Source organism: Triticum aestivum, chromosome 4B, assembly GCF_018294505.1.
Source record: "Triticum aestivum cultivar Chinese Spring chromosome 4B, IWGSC CS RefSeq v2.1, whole genome shotgun sequence".
NCBI classification, from domain to species: Eukaryota; Viridiplantae; Streptophyta; class Magnoliopsida; order Poales; family Poaceae; genus Triticum; species Triticum aestivum.
The window spans coordinates 667895825-667914945 of record NC_057804.1 but is presented as its reverse complement, the minus strand read 5'-3'; positions in this window follow the sequence as shown (position 1 = coordinate 667914945).

Sequence of the window (19121 nt, the reverse complement as noted above, 5' to 3'; positions counted from 1 at the left end):
TCGTGGGGCCCCGGCCTGACGCCAGCCTGCCACCACCCCTTTAGTACCGGTTCGTGCCACGAACCGGTACTAAAGGTTCAACATGAACCGGCATTAATGCAAATCCGTTCGAACCGGCACTAATGGTACCATTAGTACCGGGCCAAAATCAAACCGGCACTAATGTGCTTCGCGTTTGACCCTTTTTCTACTAGTCCATAGTTCCCGAGCATACCAATGCAACATATGAATTTCATCCGATAATAGTTTCCCTTATTTTGTCAAGCGATAATCCCTAAATTATTCACATTGATCCAACGTGTCTCCCATAACATAATTGAATGGGGTTTTCTCAGAATTATTAAAGTAGTGCATAATTTCTTTCACATAACGAGCATCGAGGGTTTTAGGAGGTTCCCCATCTCCATGAGTAGCAAGTACACCTAATTTTTTTGGTATTTCGTGTTCCATATCCATAACTAAAGATAGAGTAAAACTTAGAACAGCAAATAAAAATTACTTAGTGATAAAGCAAACAAGCACACACACGAGAATATTCACCCCACGCTATGACTCCCCGGCAACGGCGCCAGAAAAAGGTCTTGATAACCCACAAGTGTAGGGGATAGATTGTAGCCTCTTTCGATAAGTAAGAGTGTCGAACCCAACGAGGAGCTAAAGGTAGAACAAATATTCCCTCAAGTTCTATCGACCACCGATACAACTCTACGCATGCTTGACGTTCACTTTACCTAGAACAAGTATGAAACTAGAAGTACTCTGTAGGTGTGATAGGATAGGTTTGCAAGATAATAAAGAGCACGTAAATATAAACTAGGGGCTGTTTTGATAAAGAAGCAATAAAGTAAATATAGCGAGTGTGTAAAAGTGGTGGTGGGAGTTGTGAAATTGTCCCTAAGCAATTGACTACTTTACTAGACCGATAGCAAGTTTTATGTAGGAGAGGCATAAGCTAACATACTTTCTCTTCTTGGATCATATGCACTTACGATAGGAACTCTAGCAAGCATCCGCAACTACTAGAGATCATTAAGTTAAAACCCAACCATAGAATGAAAGTATCAAGTCCCCTTTATCCCATACGCCACAACCCCCTTACTCGGGTTTATGCTTCTGTCACTCAAGCAACCCACTATAAGCGAATCATGAACATATTGCAAGACCCTACAGCGGGAATCCCTTACGGTTGCGCGACACGGAGGGCATAATAGGACAGCAACATAACCACAAGCAAATTAAACCAATCATAGCAATTCATCAATCACCGGTAGGACAACGAAAATCTACTCAGACATCATAGGATGGCAACACATCATTGGATAATAATATGAAGCATAGCACCATGTTCAAGTAGAGGGTACAGCGGGTTGCGGGTTGCGGGTTGCGGGAGAGTGGACCGCTGAATATAGATGGCGGGAAGGTGATGGAGATGTTGGTGAAGATGGCGGAGGTGTTGGTGTAGATCACGGTGATGATGATGGCCCCGGGCGGCGTTCCGGCGCCACCGGAAGCAAGGTGGAGAGAGCCCCCCCTTCTTTTTCTTCTTCCTTGACCTTCTCCCTAGATGGGAGAAGGGTTTCCCCTCTGGTCCTTGGCTCCCATGGCGTGGGAGGGGCGAGAGCCCCTCCTAGATTGGATCTGTCTCTCTTTGTTTCTGGGGGTTTTTTTATTCTTCCCTTTCACCTTTTCTTATATATCCGGAGATCCATAACTCCGATTGGATTGAAACCTTCGCCATCATTTTTCTCCGAAAATTAGCTTTCTTGCGGCAAAAGAAGAACGTCAACCGCCTTACGGGGTGCCCACAAGTGTCAGGGGTGCGCCTGTCCCCCCCCCCCCCCCGGGGGGGCGCCCCCTGCCTCGTGGCCCCCTCGGGCACCGTCTCGCGTTGATTTTTCTTTCAGAAAATCATAAATATTCCAAAAATATTCTCCGTCCATTTTTACCCCGCTTGGACTCCGTTTGATATGGTGTTTCTGCGAAACATAAAACATGCAAGAAACAGGATCTGGCACTGGGTAGTAGATCAATATGTTAGTCCCAAAAATAGTATTAAAAGTTGCCAAAAGTATATGAAAGTTGAATAATATTGGCATGAAACAATCAAAAATTATAGATACGACAGAGACGTATCAGCATGATGTATTTTCCCCATAAATATTACATAAAAGACTTTACATCATTTTTTTAAATGTTAAATATGCATTTGAATAATGCTATCATGTGTGCGAACGATGTTTATGACATTGAAAAAATGTCACGTGTCTAAAAAATGTGTGTGCCATTTTAAAAACTCTTTATACAATGTACAAAAGGTTTGCACAATTCAAAAAATGTTTCATACATTCAAAAAAATGTATGTTACATTTTAAAAGATATTTACTATCCCAAAAATGTTTTGTGACATTTTTAAAAAAATTGGATACATTGTAAAACAAAATGTCCGTGTAATGTAAAGATATGTTACGAACTATTATAAAATGCACGTGACATTTTATAGAAAAATTCTGACAGTTCATAAAAAATATGTCCGGCATTTAAAAAATATTTATACAATGTAAAACTAATTTTGCAATAGGTAGAAAATGTTTATCCCATTAAAAAAATGTACGCGACGTTTTAACAAATATTCAAGTGTTTCCAAAATATGACCGTCGAAAATTAGAAGATATATGTACAATGTAGAAAAATATTTGTGTGCTTAAACAATGATTATTTCCATTAAAACAATGTACACCGTATATTTGGAAAATGTTACTACATATTCAAAAAAGTGTTCATAATTGTCAAGACGCGTGTGCAGAACACACGCTTGACACTGTGGACTGGCGACATCCTTCTGATAGTTCGGGATTGGGGCACGTGCAGGAAATATGCCCTAGATGCAATAATAAAGTTATTTTTTATTTCCTTTTTTCATGATAAATGTTTATTATTCATGCTAGAATTGTATTAACCAAAAACTTAGTACATGTGTGAATACATAGACAAACAGAGTGTCACTAGTATGCCTCTACTTGACTAGCTCGTTGAATCAAAGATGGTTAAGTTTCCAAGCCATAGACATGAGTTGTCATTTGATTAACGGGATCACATCATTAGAGAATGATGTGATTGATTAGACCAATTCCGTTAGCTTAGCACTTGATCGTTTAGTATGTTGCTATTGCTTTCTTCATGACTTATACACGTTCCTATGACTATGAGATTATGCAACTCCGGAATACCAGAGGAACACTTTGTGTGCTACAAAATGTCACAACGTAACATGGTGATTATAAAGGTGCTCTACAGGTGTCTCCGATGGTTTTTGTTGAGTTGGCATAGATCGAGATTAGGATTTGTCACTCCGATTGTCAGAGAGGTATCTCTAGGCCCTCTCGGTAATGCACATCACTATAAGCCTTGCAAGCAATGTGACTAATGAGTTAGTTGCGGGATGATGCATTACGGAACAAGTAAAGAGACTTTCCGGTAACGAGATTGAACTAGGTATTGAGATACCGACGATCGAATCTCGAGCAAGTAACATACCGATGACAAAGGGAACAACATATGTTGTTATGCGGTTTGACCGATAAAGATCTTCATAGAATATGTAGGAACCAATATGAGCATCCAGGTTCCGCTATTGGTTATTGACCGGAGATGAGTCTCGGTCATGTCTACATAGTTCTCGAACCCGTAGGGTCCGCACGCTTAACGTTCGGTGACGATCGGTATTATGTGTTTGTGTGTTTTGATGAACCGAAAATAGTTCGGAGTCCCGTATGTGATCACGGACATGACAAGGATTCTCGAAATGGTAGAGACATAAAGATTGATATATTGGATGACTATATTCGGACACCGGATGAGTTTCGGGGGTCAGCGGATAATTATCGGAGTGCCGGGGGGTTATCGGAACCCCCGGGGGGACTATTGGGCCTACATGGGTCATAGGGAAGAGGGGAGGCAGCCCACAGGGGACAGCTGCGCCCCCTCCCTATAGGGGGTCCGAATTGGACTAGGGAGGGGGGCGCGCCCCTTTCCTTCTCCTTTCCCTCTCCTTCCTTCCCTCTCCCTCCTCCTAGTTGGACTAGGAAAGGGGGAGTCCTACTCCTACTAGGAGGAGGACTCCTCCCCCTCCTTGAAGCGCCCCAAGGCTGGCCGGCCTCCCCCCCTTGCTCCTTTATATACATGGGCAGGGGGCACCCTAGAACACAGAAGTTGATCAGTTGATCTTTTAGCTGTGTGCGGTGCCCCCCTCCACCATAATCCACCTCGATCATATCATAGCGATGCTTGGGCGAAGCCCTGCGTCGGTAGCATCATCATCATCATCATCATCATCACGCCGTCGTGCTGACGAAACTCTCCCTCGGCCTCAACTGGATCAAGAGTACAAGGGACGTCATCGAGCTGAACGTCTGCTGAACTCGGAGGTGCCGTGCGTTCGGTACTTGGATCGATCGGATCGTGAAGACGTACGACTACATCAACCGCGTTGATATAATGCTTCCACTTACAGTCAATGAGGATACGTGGACGACACTCTCCCGCTCATTGCTATGCATCACCATGATCTTGCGTGTGTCTAGGAATATTTTGGAAATTACTACGTTCCCAAACAGTTGCATCAGAGCCAGGTATATGCTTAGATGTTATATGCACGAGTAGAACACAAGTGAGTTGTGGGCGATAATAGTCATACTACTTACCAGCATGTCATACTTTGATTCTGCGGTATTGTTGGATGAAGCGGCCAGGACCGACATTACATGTACGCTTACGCGAGACTGGTTCTACTGACGTGCTTCGCACACAGGTGGCTGGCGGGTGTCAGTTTCTCCAACTTTAGTTGAATCGAGTGTGGCTACGCCCATTCCTTGTTGAAGGTTAAAACAAGACATGCTTGACGAAAAATCGTTGTGGTTTTGCTGCGTAGGTAAGAATGGTTCTTGCTAAGCCCGTAGCAGCCACGTAAAACTTGTAACAACAAAGTAGAGGACGTCTAACTTGTTTTTGCAGGGCTTATTGTGATGTGATATGGTCAATACATGATGAGATATAAGTTGTTGTATGAGATGATCATGTTTTGCTGAAGTTATCGGCAACTGGCAGAAGCCTTATGGTTGTCTCTTTATTGCATAAGATGCAAACGTCAAATAATTGCTTTACTTTATCGCTATGCGATTGCTATAGTTGCAAGAGCAATAGTTGGCGAGACGACCATGTGACGACACATTGATATAGATCAAGATGATGGAGACCATGGTTTCATGCCGGTGAGGATGGAGATCATGATGATGCTTTGGAGATGGAGATCAAAGGAACAAGATGATGATGGCCATATCATGTCACATATTTTGATTGCATGTGTTGTTTATCTTTTATACATCTTATTTTGCTTAGTTCGGCAGTAGCTTTATAAGATGATCACTTACTAAAATTTCAAGGTATAAATGTTCTCCCTGAGTATGCACCGTTGCGACAGTTCTTCGTGCTGAGACACCACATGATGATCGGGTGTGATAAGCTCTACGTTCACATACAACGGGTGCAAGCCAGTTTTGCACATGCAGAATACTCGGGTTAAACTTGACGAGCCTAGCATATGCAGATATGGCCTCGGAACACTGGAGACCGAAAGGTCGAGCGTGGATCATATAGTAGATATGATCAACATAGTGATGTTCACCATTGAAAACTACTCCATCTCACGTGATGATCGGACATGGTTTAGTTGATTTGGATCACGTGATCATTTAGATGACTAGAGGGATGTCTATCTAAGTGGGAGTTCTTAAGTAATATGATTCAATTGAACTTTAGTTTATCATGAACTTAGTCCTGGTAGTATTTTGCATAACTATGTTGTAGATCAATAGCTCGCGATGTTGCTCCCCGTTTATTTTGATATGTTCCTAGAGAAAAACTATGTTGAAAGATGTTAGTAGAAATGATGCGGATTGGATCCGTGATCTAAGGATTATCCTCATTGCTGCACAAAAAAATTATGTCCTTGATGCACCGCTAGGTGACAGACCAATTGCAGGAGAAGATGCAGAAGTTATGAACGTTTGGCAAGCTCGATATGATGACTACTTAATAGTTCAGTGCACCATGCTTTATGGCTTAGAATCAGGGATTCAAAGACGTTTTTTGAAATGCCACGGAGCATATGAGATTTTCCAAGAGTTGAAATTAGTATTTCAAACTCATGCCCATGTCGAAAGGTATGAGACCTTTGACAAGTACTTTGCCTACAAGATGGGGGCGAATAGCTCAGTTAGTGAGCATGTGCTCAAAATGTCTGAGTACTGCCATGATTTGAATCAAGTGAGAGTTAATCTTCTAGATAAGATAGTGATTGACACAGTTCTCTAGTCACTATCACCAAGTTACTAGAACTTCGTGATGAACTATAATATGCAAGGGATAACGGAAACGATTCCCAAGCTCTTTGTGATGCTGAAATCGATGAAGGTAGAAATCAAGAAAAGCATCAAGTGTTGATGGTTGACAAGACCACTAGTTTCAAGAAAAGGGAAAAGGGAAGAAGGGGAACTTCAAGAAGAACGGAAAGCAAGTTGTTGCTCAGAAGCCCAAGTCTGGACCTAAGCCTGAGACTAAGTGCTTCTACTGCAAAGGGACTGACCACTGGAAGCAGAACTGCCCCAAGTATTTGGCGGATAAGAAGGATGGCAAAGTGAACAAAGGTATATTTGATATACATGTTATTGATGTGTACTTTACTGGTGTTTATAGCAACCCCTCAGTATCTGATACTAGTTCAGTTGCTAAGATTAGTAACTCGAAACAGGAGTTGCAAAATAAACAGAGACTAGTTAAGGGTAAAGTGACGATGTGTGTTGGAAGTGGTTCCAAGATTGATATGATCATCATCGCACACTCCCTATACTTTCAAGATTAGTGTTGAACCTAAATAAATGTTATTTGGTGTTTGTGTTAAGCATGAATATGATTTGATCATGTTTATTGCAATACGGTTATTCATTTAAAGTCAGAGAATAATTGTTGTTCTGTTTACATGAATAAAACCTTCAATGGTCATACACCCAAGGTGAATGGTTTATTGAATCTCGATCATAGTATACACATATTCATAATATTAAAGCCAAAAGATGCAAAGTTAATAATGATAGTGCAACTTATTTGTGGCACTGCCGTTTAGGTCATATTGGTGTAAAGAGAATGAAGAAAATCCATGCTGATGGGCTTTTGGAATCACTTGATTATGAATCAGTTGATGCTTGCGAACCATGCCTCATGGGCAAGATGACTAAGACTCCGTTCTCCGGAACAATGGAGCGAGCAACAGACTTGTTGGAAATAATACATACTGATGTATGTGGTCCGATGAGTGTTGAGCGGCGGGTATTGTTATTTTCTGACCTTCATAGATGATTTGAGCAGATATGGGTACATCTACTTGATGAAACATAAGTCTGTAACATTTGAAAAGTTCAAAGAATTTCAGAGTGAAGTGGAAAATCATCGTAACAAGAAAATAAAGTTTCTACAATCTGATCGTGGAGGATAATATTTGAGTTATGAGTCTAGTCTTCATTTGAAACATTGTGGAATAGTTTCACAAACTCATGCCACCTGGAACACCACAGCATAATGGTGTGTCCGAACGTCATAACCGTACTTTATTGGATACAGTACAATCTATGATGTCTCTTACCGATTTACCGCTATCGTTTAGGGGTTATGCATTAGAGACAGCTGCATTCACGTTAAAAAGGGCATCATCTAAATTCGTTGAGATGACTGTCGGTGTCAAAACCGGCGGATCTCGGGTAGGGGATCCCGATCTGTGCCTCAAGGCTGATGGTAACAAGAAGCAAGGGACACAGATGTTTACCTAGGTTCGGGCCCTCTCGATGGAGGTAAAACCCTACTTCCTGCTTGATTAATATTGAAGACATGGGTAATACAAGAGTAGATCTACCACGAGATCGTAGAGGCTAAACCCTAAGAGCTAGCCTATGATGGTATGATTGTAATTGTGATCGGCCTTCTAAGGACCAACCTCTCCGGTTTATATAGACACGGAAGAGGGATAGGGTTTACATGGAGTCAGTTACAAGGAAGGAAATACAATATCCGGATCGCCAAGCTTGCCTTCCACGCAAAGGAGAGTCCCATCCGGACACGGGCCGAAGTCTTGGGTCTTGTATTTTCATGCTTCAATAGTCCGGACGTTGTACACAGTCCAGCTGTCCCGATACCCCCTAATCCAGGACTCCCTCAGTAGCCCCTGAACCAGGGTTCAATGACGATGAGTCCGGTGCGCAGTATTGTCTTCGGCATTGCAAGGCGGGTTCCTTCTCTGAATACTCCGAAGTAATTATCGAACACTTGAATCGTGTCCGGATCCACAAAATGATCTTTACACACCGCTGCAGAGAGAATGGTATTTCACAAATGCAATCTGCTGACAACTTTTTCTGATGACGTGACATGTTATTACGGTCGGATCATTATTCGAACCGTTTTCCCACAACCAGCTACGTACAGCGCATATTGCGAGGCGGTTTCTTTGACACGTCTTGTCAAAGCAGAGATCGTTTCCCCTTATCACGGGATTCTCATCAATACGGGTATGGGTAATCCCACCACACCATCAATCGTGGCGCTTGGGAAGCAAGCGATTCCCAACGGGCAAGTGGGGAGGCGCACCGCTTTCGTCGCCTCTATAAAGGGATAAGATTTCCTCATTTTTACCCACGCCTCCTTTCTCCCTTGCCCCCTCGAGCTCCAGCGCCCAAGCCCAAGTCTTCCCCGCACAGCTAAACATGTCTGGAGCAGGAGGCAAGTGGGTGGCTTCCACCGTCAAGGAGAAGCATGTCACAAATCTTCGGGCGGCCGGATACTTGGCCGCAGACATAGTGCACCTGTTACCGAATGCCGGGCAGGTCATTCCGACCCCAGGACCCCACGAGAGGGTCGTGTTCGTTGCCCACTTCATCCGTGGACTGGGATTTCCACTTCATCCCTTCGTCCGTGGGCTTATGTTCTACTACGGGCTTGATTTCCATGATCTAGCCCCGAATTCCATCCTCTACATCTCGGCGTTCCTTGTCGTATGCGAGGCCTTCCTCCGCATCCAGCCTCACTTTGGCCTATGGCTGCAAACCTTCTACGTGAAGCCGAAGGTTGTAAGCGGCCAACAAGCAGAGTGCGGAGGAGCCATGGTGGGCAAGATGCCTAACGTCACATGGTTGGACGGTTCCTTTGCGGAGACCATAAAAGGGTGGAAATCGGGGTGGTTCTACGTCACCGAGCCGCGCAGCGCCAACTGGGCGGTGGCCCCCGAGTTCTGATCCGGAGCCCCCATGCGGCTCACCTCCTGGGAAAAGAAGGGCCTGTCCTGGGGAGAATCTACGGAGCTGACCGGAGTCCAGATCTGCATCAAAAGCATGAAGGACAAGAACATCAAGCTTGTCAACATGATCCAGGTCATGCTCATTCACCGGATTCTGCCCTGCCAAAGGCGGGCATTCAGTCTGTGGGAGTTCGTCCCGGTCGAACACCAGACGCTCCGGGACTACGACATGACGCACAAAGGCGCATGGAAGGTGTTTTTCATGGCCTCCGATGTACCTCCTCCCACATTCGAGGACCGCGGGCTTCACGCCGCGCGGCCTCCTAGTCAGGTGAGTTTTCAGACTACCACCGGATTCGGCTCTTCTCAATATACTCATGGGAGAGCCTTAAGTAGTTATGCATATTTGTTCATTATTATGTGGAGACAGCGGAGCAGGTTTACTGTCCGGCTCTGCTGCCAGAAGGCCCAGCTGATGCTCTCCTGACGGAGATGCTGGTCCCGGCACCGTACAAGGTGCCGGAGAAGAAGGCCGAAAAGAAGGCCCCGGGGACCCGGAAGGGTCTCCGGCGTAAGGTTATGCCAGAAGCCTCGTCCGAAGACGACGAGGCACACTCCTCCCACGAAGGGGAGGAGAAAGAAGAAGAAGAAGACGCCCCATATGGAAAGGACGAGGGGTCCGGGGAGGCGGACCAGGGGGGCGAAAAAGGCCCTCGGCGTAAGCCCATCATACCCCTGTCGTCTGATGACGACGAGACAGATTCCTCCCGTGGAGGCGGGGTGAAGCAAGAAGAAACTCTACCTCCCCGCACTGGGGAGGAGAAAAATAGAAAAGCCGCCCCAGAGGGGGAGGCAGGGGCTTCCAAGAAGGGAAAGGTATCCCTTCCGGATTATTCCGCCACGGCCACTCACAACGAGGAGGGGTGGCTGCCCAGGGGGAAGCCCCCAATGCGACCGTAAGTGTCCGTACTCTATCATGATTTCACTTCATAGTTTTTGTATTTATAATGTCGAATATATATGCAGTTCGGCCAGGGTTCATCCCAAGGTATCTTCCTCCGGATCCCTGAGCGATTCAGAGATGAATTTGCTTCCAACGGCCACTACTCCTCAACCCGCGAATGACACGGAGGTGTTGTCCTGAAGGCTCCCAGAGTGGGGGGAGGTGACTCTGGAGACGCCCCAAGGCGGGATTCCCGATGTCGGGCACGCGAGGTTCAAGATCCCCGTGGATCGTGTCGATGAGAGCCACGGCAAGCCGAGCTCTCTGCCGAACACTGTTCCGGAACCTTCACTGGTTCCGAACTCAGGCGGGCAGCCCCTCATTAGGGAGGGCGAGCTGTCTGTGTCGAGGGCTTCCGTTGCGCCCGAGGTGCCGGATTGTCTGGGGGAAGCGCTTCGCGGCGCTTCCATGGATGAAGAGCACCGCACTCTTATGAGTGCGGTGATTCAGAAGGTTTTGTCCGCCAAGAGCGGACTAACCGAAGCCTGTACCAGCCTGCTGACCGGCTTTGAGGTGAGTAATGAAAAATGTATAAGATTACCACCCGATAGGTAGTAGCCCCTGATACTCTGTTTGGTGTTCGGAAGTAAAAGCCAAACAGAGGGTCAATTATGATCCGCATGAGTTTAATAATAAATATTCGTGTGAATAAACAGGTTGTGCTGCTTGCTGCTGCCGCCCGCACGGCCGAGGTTGCCAAACTAAAGCGGGACCTGGAGCAGGCGCAGGGAGAGCTCGACCTCACTAAGAGGCAGCTCAAAGAGAACAAGGGTAAGTGATTCCCCGCTCTTATGTATTTAAGGATAGACAGAATTGGTTAGTCTAGCGCCAAAGCGTCGTGACTGTGTGACAGGGGCCACCATTGAAGTGGCGTCCCTGAAGAAAGCGTTGTCCGAGGCCGCAGACAAGGCGGTCTTGGAATGCAAGGAGCGCGAAAAGCAAAGTGCTAGAGTGGTCGAGGTACAGCAAGAGCTCCGGGACCTCGGTAAGAAGTACGAGTCCGTGGAGCATGATCTGAAGATGAAAGAGGCCGAGCTTGCGAAGGCCCTTGTGAGTATAAAAGACGCCAAGGCTGAAGCCGAGAAGGCACAGCAGGAAATCCAGGAGGCCAAATAGATAGCAGCGGGTAAGTAGTTCTTTATGCAAAGCAAACATGTGGAGGAGGCGTTTCTTTTACTTACTCAAATTCGAAGCTCTCCAGGGGCATTCACAGATCTGCCACGCAGCGTATCAGACGCTACGGAGGTCTACCGTTCCCAGGAGGGGAGCTCAGCGGAGAAGCTGTTCTGGTCCCAGTATGCTGGGGCCTAACACCCAATGCCTCTGAGTGACCAACTGAAGTAGTTGGTCGAACTCCACAGGGCAGCCAAACTAGCTATGAAAGGTTTCATAGTCCGGATGTGGCCTGGTGAGCTCCTGCCCACTAGCTACTTTGGCCTGATCTAGCGGATGGTGGATGCCTGTCCGCGGCTTGAAGTGATCAAGCGATCCGTTTGCATTGAGGGTGCCCGCCGGGCCTTTGCCCGCGTCAAGGTGCATTGGGGCAAGCTGGATGCGGAGAAGCTGGTCAAGGACGGGCCGCCGGAGGGCAAGGCGCATCGCCATCCCGAGATGTACTATGATGGCGTTATGAAGGGCGCTCGCCTCGTTGCCGATGAATGTACCAAGGACACCATTTTTGAATGAATTCACTTCTGTCATGTTTGTAATTTAAAGACGAAGTTACTTGCGCTATGTAGCGCTTTTGTTATTTAAAATATTACCTTCTGTGCGGCTGTTTATAAAATTCTGAAAGTAGGCCACTCGTCGGCTTCCGCCCCCACGTAACTAGTACTGGGGTGTTCGTGGAAAACCCGGACACTCTTTATCCAAATTTTTGGTCCCTTAAGGAGGTGTCCGGCGCAGCGAACAAGGCAATCGGACTATGCGGCTTTATAACTTTCACTTAGCCATAGAAGTCTACAATTTTAAATTTCGGTGAAGCCCCTAGAATCTGGAAGGCCGAATTGGGGCGCTATACACGCCTAGATCGGACGAAGCCGATTTATCGTTTGAAGCGGAAAATCTTTAAAGATTTTAAGACCTCTCGAATAGCGACCAGCTCTCGCCACATCATGTCGGTTAGTTTTCGGCTTTCTCTATTGAGGTGCTCGTCCGGAAGAACTGGGACACAATCTCAGTAGTTCTCCCTGCGCTACCTTAGCCGATATAACGGAACGTAAGGTACCAAAACAAGGGAGTCGGGCTAACCCAACTGTAGACCCAAGACATGATTCACAGCTGATGCATATAGTGCTATAAGTTCGGGGTGCCGCACTTGTTGAAAGTGTTCGGACTTGTCTTGCCATATGATGCGGCGCCATAATAAGCCCTTGGCAAACTGACCGTAACAAGGTGTACGGATGCGATATCAAATAAACATTTATGATAAAAAAATGCTCAAATAAGAATAGTAAGCTGACGCTATATATGATCTCCCATTGATGAATAATACGTTTAAGCGTATGTTTACAATGGATGCATTAAGTAGAGATAAATAGAACTATTTGGCATGTCCTATCAAGGGGCAGGTTGTGTACAAATAGATAAAGCAGGTATAATGATCGTAAATAGATTCCACCTGGGTATTTCCTTCTGTGCACAACGCCTATTGCCTCCTTGGTTGTCTCTCCCATGTAAGTCCGGAAATCCGGCTCTTCTGAGGATGCTGCGCTAAAGCGATGTCCTGAAAGGTAAAAGGGAAAATTATGAAGGTATTTGGCGGTTACCCGCACTATTGACTGAGTCGTTGTTGCACCTCCGCCTATGCCCATGGTATCTTGAGTGCGTAATTGTGCACGCGTGGCACGAATGCTGCTTTGATGGGGCTTGAGCGGAGGCTGGACTGCTAATCACGCTCTTGGCGTTCCTAATGATCCTGTTGCGGGGTGCTCTGGACTCGCTTGACGGTGCTTAAGGTTGTCGTCGCCGGATTGTTGGTTTGCCGGAGGAGGCCGCATTGTACTTCTGCCGCGAGGGTTGTAGTATGCTCTTCTGTACGGAGAGAGCGGTCCATGTTTCCGTTGACTGTTATGACCCCGCACGGACCTGGCTTCTTAAGCTTGAGGTATGCATAATGTGGAACCGCATTGAATCTAGCGAATGCAGTTCGTCCGAGCAGTGCGTGCTAACCACTACAAAAAGGGACGATATCGAAGATTAACTCTTCGCTCCGGAAGTTGTCCGGGGATCCGAAAACCACTTCCAATGTTATAGAGCCCGTACAGCAGGCCTCTACTCCAGGAATTACACCTTTAAAGGTGGTTTTGGTGGGCTTGATCCTTGAAGGGTCAATGCCCATTTTGCACACTGTGTCCTGATAAAGCAGGTTCAGGCTGCTGCCGCCGTCCATAAGGACTGGTGTGAGGTGGAATCCGTCGATGATTGAGTCTAAGACCAATGCGGCTGAGCCGCCGTGACGGATGCTAGTAGGATGATCCCTATGATCAAAGGTGATCGGACAAGCTGACCATGGGTTGAATTTGGGGGCGACTGGCTCCATCGCATAGACGTCCCGTAGTGCTCGCTTCCGTTCCTGCTTGGGGATGTGAGTGGCGTAGATCATGTTGACCGTTTTCACCTGGGGGGGAAATTTCTTTTGTCCCCCCATGTTCGGACGATGGGCTCTTCGTCATCGTCGCCGCGCAGTCCCTTGTCCTTATTTTTGGCTTTTATTTTGCCAGCCTGTTTGAACAACCAGCAGTCCTATTGGTGTGGTTGGCTGGCTTGTCCGGGGTGCCTTGAATTTGGCACGAGCGCTCTAGTATGTGGTACAGACTGGACGGTCCCTGATTATTTCTTTTGAACGGCTTTTTCTGCTGACCGGACTTGGATCCGCTGAATCCGGCTTTTAGTACCGTGTCTTCAGTGTTGTCGACGTTGTTCCGTCGCTTATGTCTGTTGTGTCATGGCTTGTCGTTGTTATCGCGGACATCCGAAGTGCCGGAATGTGGCGTGGTGCCACTGCGAGCCAACCAGCTGTCCTCGCCCGTGCAAAAGCGGGTCATTAGTGTTGTGAGAGCTGCCATGGACTTGGGTTTTTCCTGACCGAGGTGTCGAGCAAGCCACTCGTCATGGATATTATGCTTAAAAGCCGCCAGGGCTTTGGCGTCCGGACAGTCAACTATTTAGTTCTTTTTAGTTAGGAACTGAGTCCAGAATTTCCTGGCTGACTCTCCGGGCTGTTGAGTAATGTGGATCGGGTCATCAGCGTCCGGTGGTCGCACATATGTTCCCTGGAAGTTGTCGAGGAATGCGTCTTCCAGGTTTTCCCAACTGCCAATGGAATTTGCTGGCAGGTTGTTTAGCCAGTGTCGGGCTGGTCCTTTGAGCTTAAGGGGAAGATAGTTGATGGCGTGTAGATCATCTCCACGGGCCATGTGGATATGGAGAAGGAAATCCTCGATCCATACTGCAGGGTCTGTTCTGCCATCGTATGATTCGATGTTTACGGATTTGAACCCTTCTGGGAATTCATGATCCATCACTTCGTCAGTGAAGCGAAGGGGGTGTGCAGCGCCTCTGTGCCGGGCTGTGTGGCTACGCAGCTTGAATTGGTCTGGGTTGCTGTGTTCGGCTCGGCCGGACTTGTTGATAATGTATCCAGCGTGACAGTCATCGTCGCGCGCTGAGGCGCACCCCCACAATCCATAGATCGATCTTGGATGTCCTGCTCTGTTTTCCAGAATATCTTGCAGGTCTTGCCTGTTGCCCTGGTCCATAGTGTATCGACGTGGGGGTGCAGGCTGGTATTCGGGCTGATATCCCGTTTTATCCCAGCCACGGGGTGGCCGGTCAGCCGTTTGGCGCTCGAGTCCATATTCCTCGGCTGCCAGGACTTCAGTCCATCTGTCTTTGAGCAGGTCTTGATCAGCTTGGAGTTGCTGCTGCTTCTTCTTCAGGCTCCTCGCAGTGGCTATAAGCCGACGCTTGAAGCGCTCCTGCTCCACGGGATCCTCAGGCACGCCGAACTCGTCGTCGCCGAGGCTAATCTCGTCTTCGGAGGGGGGCATGTAGTTGTCCTCCTCCGGGTATCTGTCCGTCGCCTGTTCTTCTGGGCTGACCTGCTCCTCTTCCTGTTCGGCCTGCTCAAAGGTGCCATCCAGATTGCTTTCATCTCCGGGGCCAGTATTGCTGTGGCGGGGCTTGGAGCGGCGCCGACGCCGCCCATGCTTTGATTTTCTTCCCGAGGGGTTATCCTCCGTTGCCTCGTCGCCATTGGTTTCTTTCGGAGTGTCCACCATATATATATCGTATGAGGAGGTGGCTGTCCACCGCCCTGTGAGCGGTGGCTCCTGTAATTCTCCTGCATCGTCGTCCATAATGTCGATGTCTTCGGAGTCGAAGTCAAGCACGTCGGTTAAATCATCGATCGTGGCAATGAAGTGGGTGGTGGGTGGGCAACGAATTCCGTCGTCATCTGCTTCCCACTCAAGCCGGACATAGTTCGGCCCGGAGCCTCTTGACAAAGAGAGAGACTTTAATGAGTTTAGCATGTCGCCAAAGGGCGAATGCTGAAAGATGTCCGCAGCGGTGAACTCCATTACCGGAGCCCAACCAGGCTCGGCGGGCTCAGGAGCGCGCGGACTGGAACCTACAACCGGGTACGAATCCGGGGGTCCAGAGTCACAGGCTTCCTCAGAAGTGAGGCATGTGTTCGGCTCCACCGCCGATGAGTGTGCGGCCTGTGGGGCGGGGTCCACCCCTCCATCCTCAGGCAACGCAACCTGCTCCGGATTTAGATCCGGGGCTAGTGTAGGGGTGAGCATCGTCTGACAGCAGCTCTAAGCCATGCCCATTGTAATTGTTCGATGCTCCTGGCGCAGGCCCAAATCCGTCGAAGATCAAGTCTCCGCGAATATCAGCCGTGTAGTTCAAGTTTCCGAACCTGACCTGGTGACCAGGGGCGTAGCTGTCGATCTGCTCTAGATGGCCAAACGAATTGGCCCGCAGTGCGAAACCGCCGAACACAAAGATCTGTCTAGGGAGAAAAGTATCCCCCAGGACCGTGTTGTTGATGATTGAAGGTGCCATCAAGACTCGTAGTGACGACACAGAGGAACTCTCAATGAAAGCACCAATGTCGGTGTCAAAACCGGTGGATCTCAGGTAGGGGGTCCCGATCTGTGCGTCAAGGCTGATGGTAACAGGAAGCAAGGGACACAGATGTTTACCCAGGTTCGGGCCCTCTCGATGGAGGTAAAACCCTACTTCCTGTTTGATTGATATTGAAGACATGGGTAGTACAAGAGTAAATCTACCACGAGATCGTAGAGGCTAAACCCTAAGAGCTAGCCTATGATGGTATGATTGTAATTGTGATCGGCCTTCTAAGGACCAACCTCTCCGGTTTATATAGACACCGAAGAGGGCTAGGGTTTACATGGAGTCGGTTACAAGGAAGGAAACACAATATCCGGATCGCCAATCTTGCCTTCCACGCAAAGGAGAGTCCCATCCGGACACGGGCCGAAGTCTTGAGTCTTGTATCTTCACGCTTCAATAGTCTGGACGTTGTACACATTCCGGCTGTCCGGATACCCCTAATCCAGGACTCCCTCAATGACACCTTATGAACTGTGGTTTGGCAAGAAACCTAAGTTGTCGTTTCTTAAAGTTTGGGGTTGCGATGCTTATGTGAAAAAGCTTCATCCTGATAAGCTCAAACACAAATCAGAGAAATGTGTCTTCATAGGATACCCAAAGGAGACAGTTGGGTACACCTTCTATCACAGATCCGAAGGCAAGACATTCGTTGCTAAGAATGGATCCTTTCTAGAGAAGGAGTTATCTCGACAGAAGTGAGTGGGAGGAAAGTAGAAATTGATGAGGTGACTGTACCTGCTCCCTTATTGGAAAGTAGTTCATCACAGAAATCTGTTCCTGTCACTCCTACACCAATTAGTGAGGAAGCTAATGAGGATGATCATGTAACTTCAGATCAAGTTACTACCGAACCTCGTAGGTCAACCAGAGTGAGATCCGCACCAGAGTGGTATGGTAATCCTGTTCTGGAGGTCATGTTAGTTGACCATGACGAACCTACAAACTATGAGGAAGCGATGATGAGCCCAGATTCCACGAAATGGCTTTAGGCCATGAAATCTGAGATGGGATCCATGTATGAGAACAAAGTGTGGACTTTGGTTGACTTGCCCGATGATCGGCAAGCCATAGAAAATAAATGGATCTTCAAGAGGAAGACGGACGCTAATAGTAGTGTTACTATCTACAAAGCTAGACTTGTTGAAAATGGTTTTTGACAAAGTTCAAGGTGTTGACTACGATGAGATTTTCTCACTCATAGCGATGCTTAAGTCTGTCTGAATCATGTTAGCAAATTGCAATATTTTATGAAATATGGCAAATGGATGTCAAAACTGCATTCCTTAATGGACTTATTAAAGAAGAAGCTGTATATGATGCAACAAGAAGGTTTTGTCAATCCTAATGGTGCTAACAAAATGTGCAAGCTCCAGTGATCCATCTATGGACTGGTGCAAGTATCTCGGAGTTGGAATATACACTTTGATAAGTTTATAAAAGCATATAGTTTTATACGGACTTGCGGTGAAGCCTGTATTTACAAGAAAGTGAGTGGGAGCACTGCAGCCTTTCTGATAAGTATATGTGAGTGACATATTGTTGATTAGAAATGATGTAGAATTTTCTGGAAAGCATAAAGGAGTGTTTGAAAGGAGTTCTTCAAAGAAAGACCTCAGTAAAGTTACTTACATATTGAGCATCAAGATCTATGGAAATAGATCAAGATGCTTGATAAGATTTTCAATGAGTACATACCTTGACAAGACTTTGAAGTAGTTCAAAATGAAACAATCAAAGAAACAATTCTTGCCTGTGTTGCAAAGGTGTGAAATTGAGTAAGACTCAAATCCCGACCACGGCAGAAAATAGAAAGAGAATGAAAGTCATTCCCTATGCCTCAGCCATAGGTTCTACAAAGTATGCCATGCTGTGTGCCAGACCTATTGCATACCTTGCTATGAGTTTGGCAAGGGAGTACAATAGTGATCTAGGAGTCGATCACTAGACAGCAGTCAAAATTATCCTTAGAGGACTAAGGAAATATTTATCGATTGTGTAGGTGACAAAGAGTTCGTCGTAAAGAGTTACGTCGATGCAAGCTTTTACACCGATCTAGATGACTCTGCGTCTCAATCTGGATACATGTTGAAAGTGGGAGCAACTAGCTAGAGTAGCTCCGTACAGAGCATTGTAGACATAGAAATTTGCAAAATACATACGGATCTGAATATGGCAGACCCATTGACTAAACTTCTCTCACAAGCAAAACATGATCACACCTTAGTACTCTTGGGTGTTAATCACATGGCGATGTGAACTAAGATTACTGACTCTAGTAAACCCTTTGCGTGTTGGCCACATGGCGATGTGAACAATGGGTGTTAATCACATGGTGATGTGAACTATTGTGTTAAATCACATGGCGATATGAACTAGATTATTGACTCTAGTGTAAGTGGGCGACTAAAGGAAATATGCCCTAGAAGCAATAATAAAGTTATTATTTATTTCCTTATTTCATGATAAATGTTTATTATTCATCCTAGAATTGTATTAACCGGAAACTTAGTACATGTGTGAATACATAGACAAATAGAGTGTCACTAGTATGCCTCTACTTGACTAGCTCGTTGAATCAAAGATGGTTAAGCTTCCAAGCCATAGACATGAGTTGTCATTTGATTAACGGGATCACAT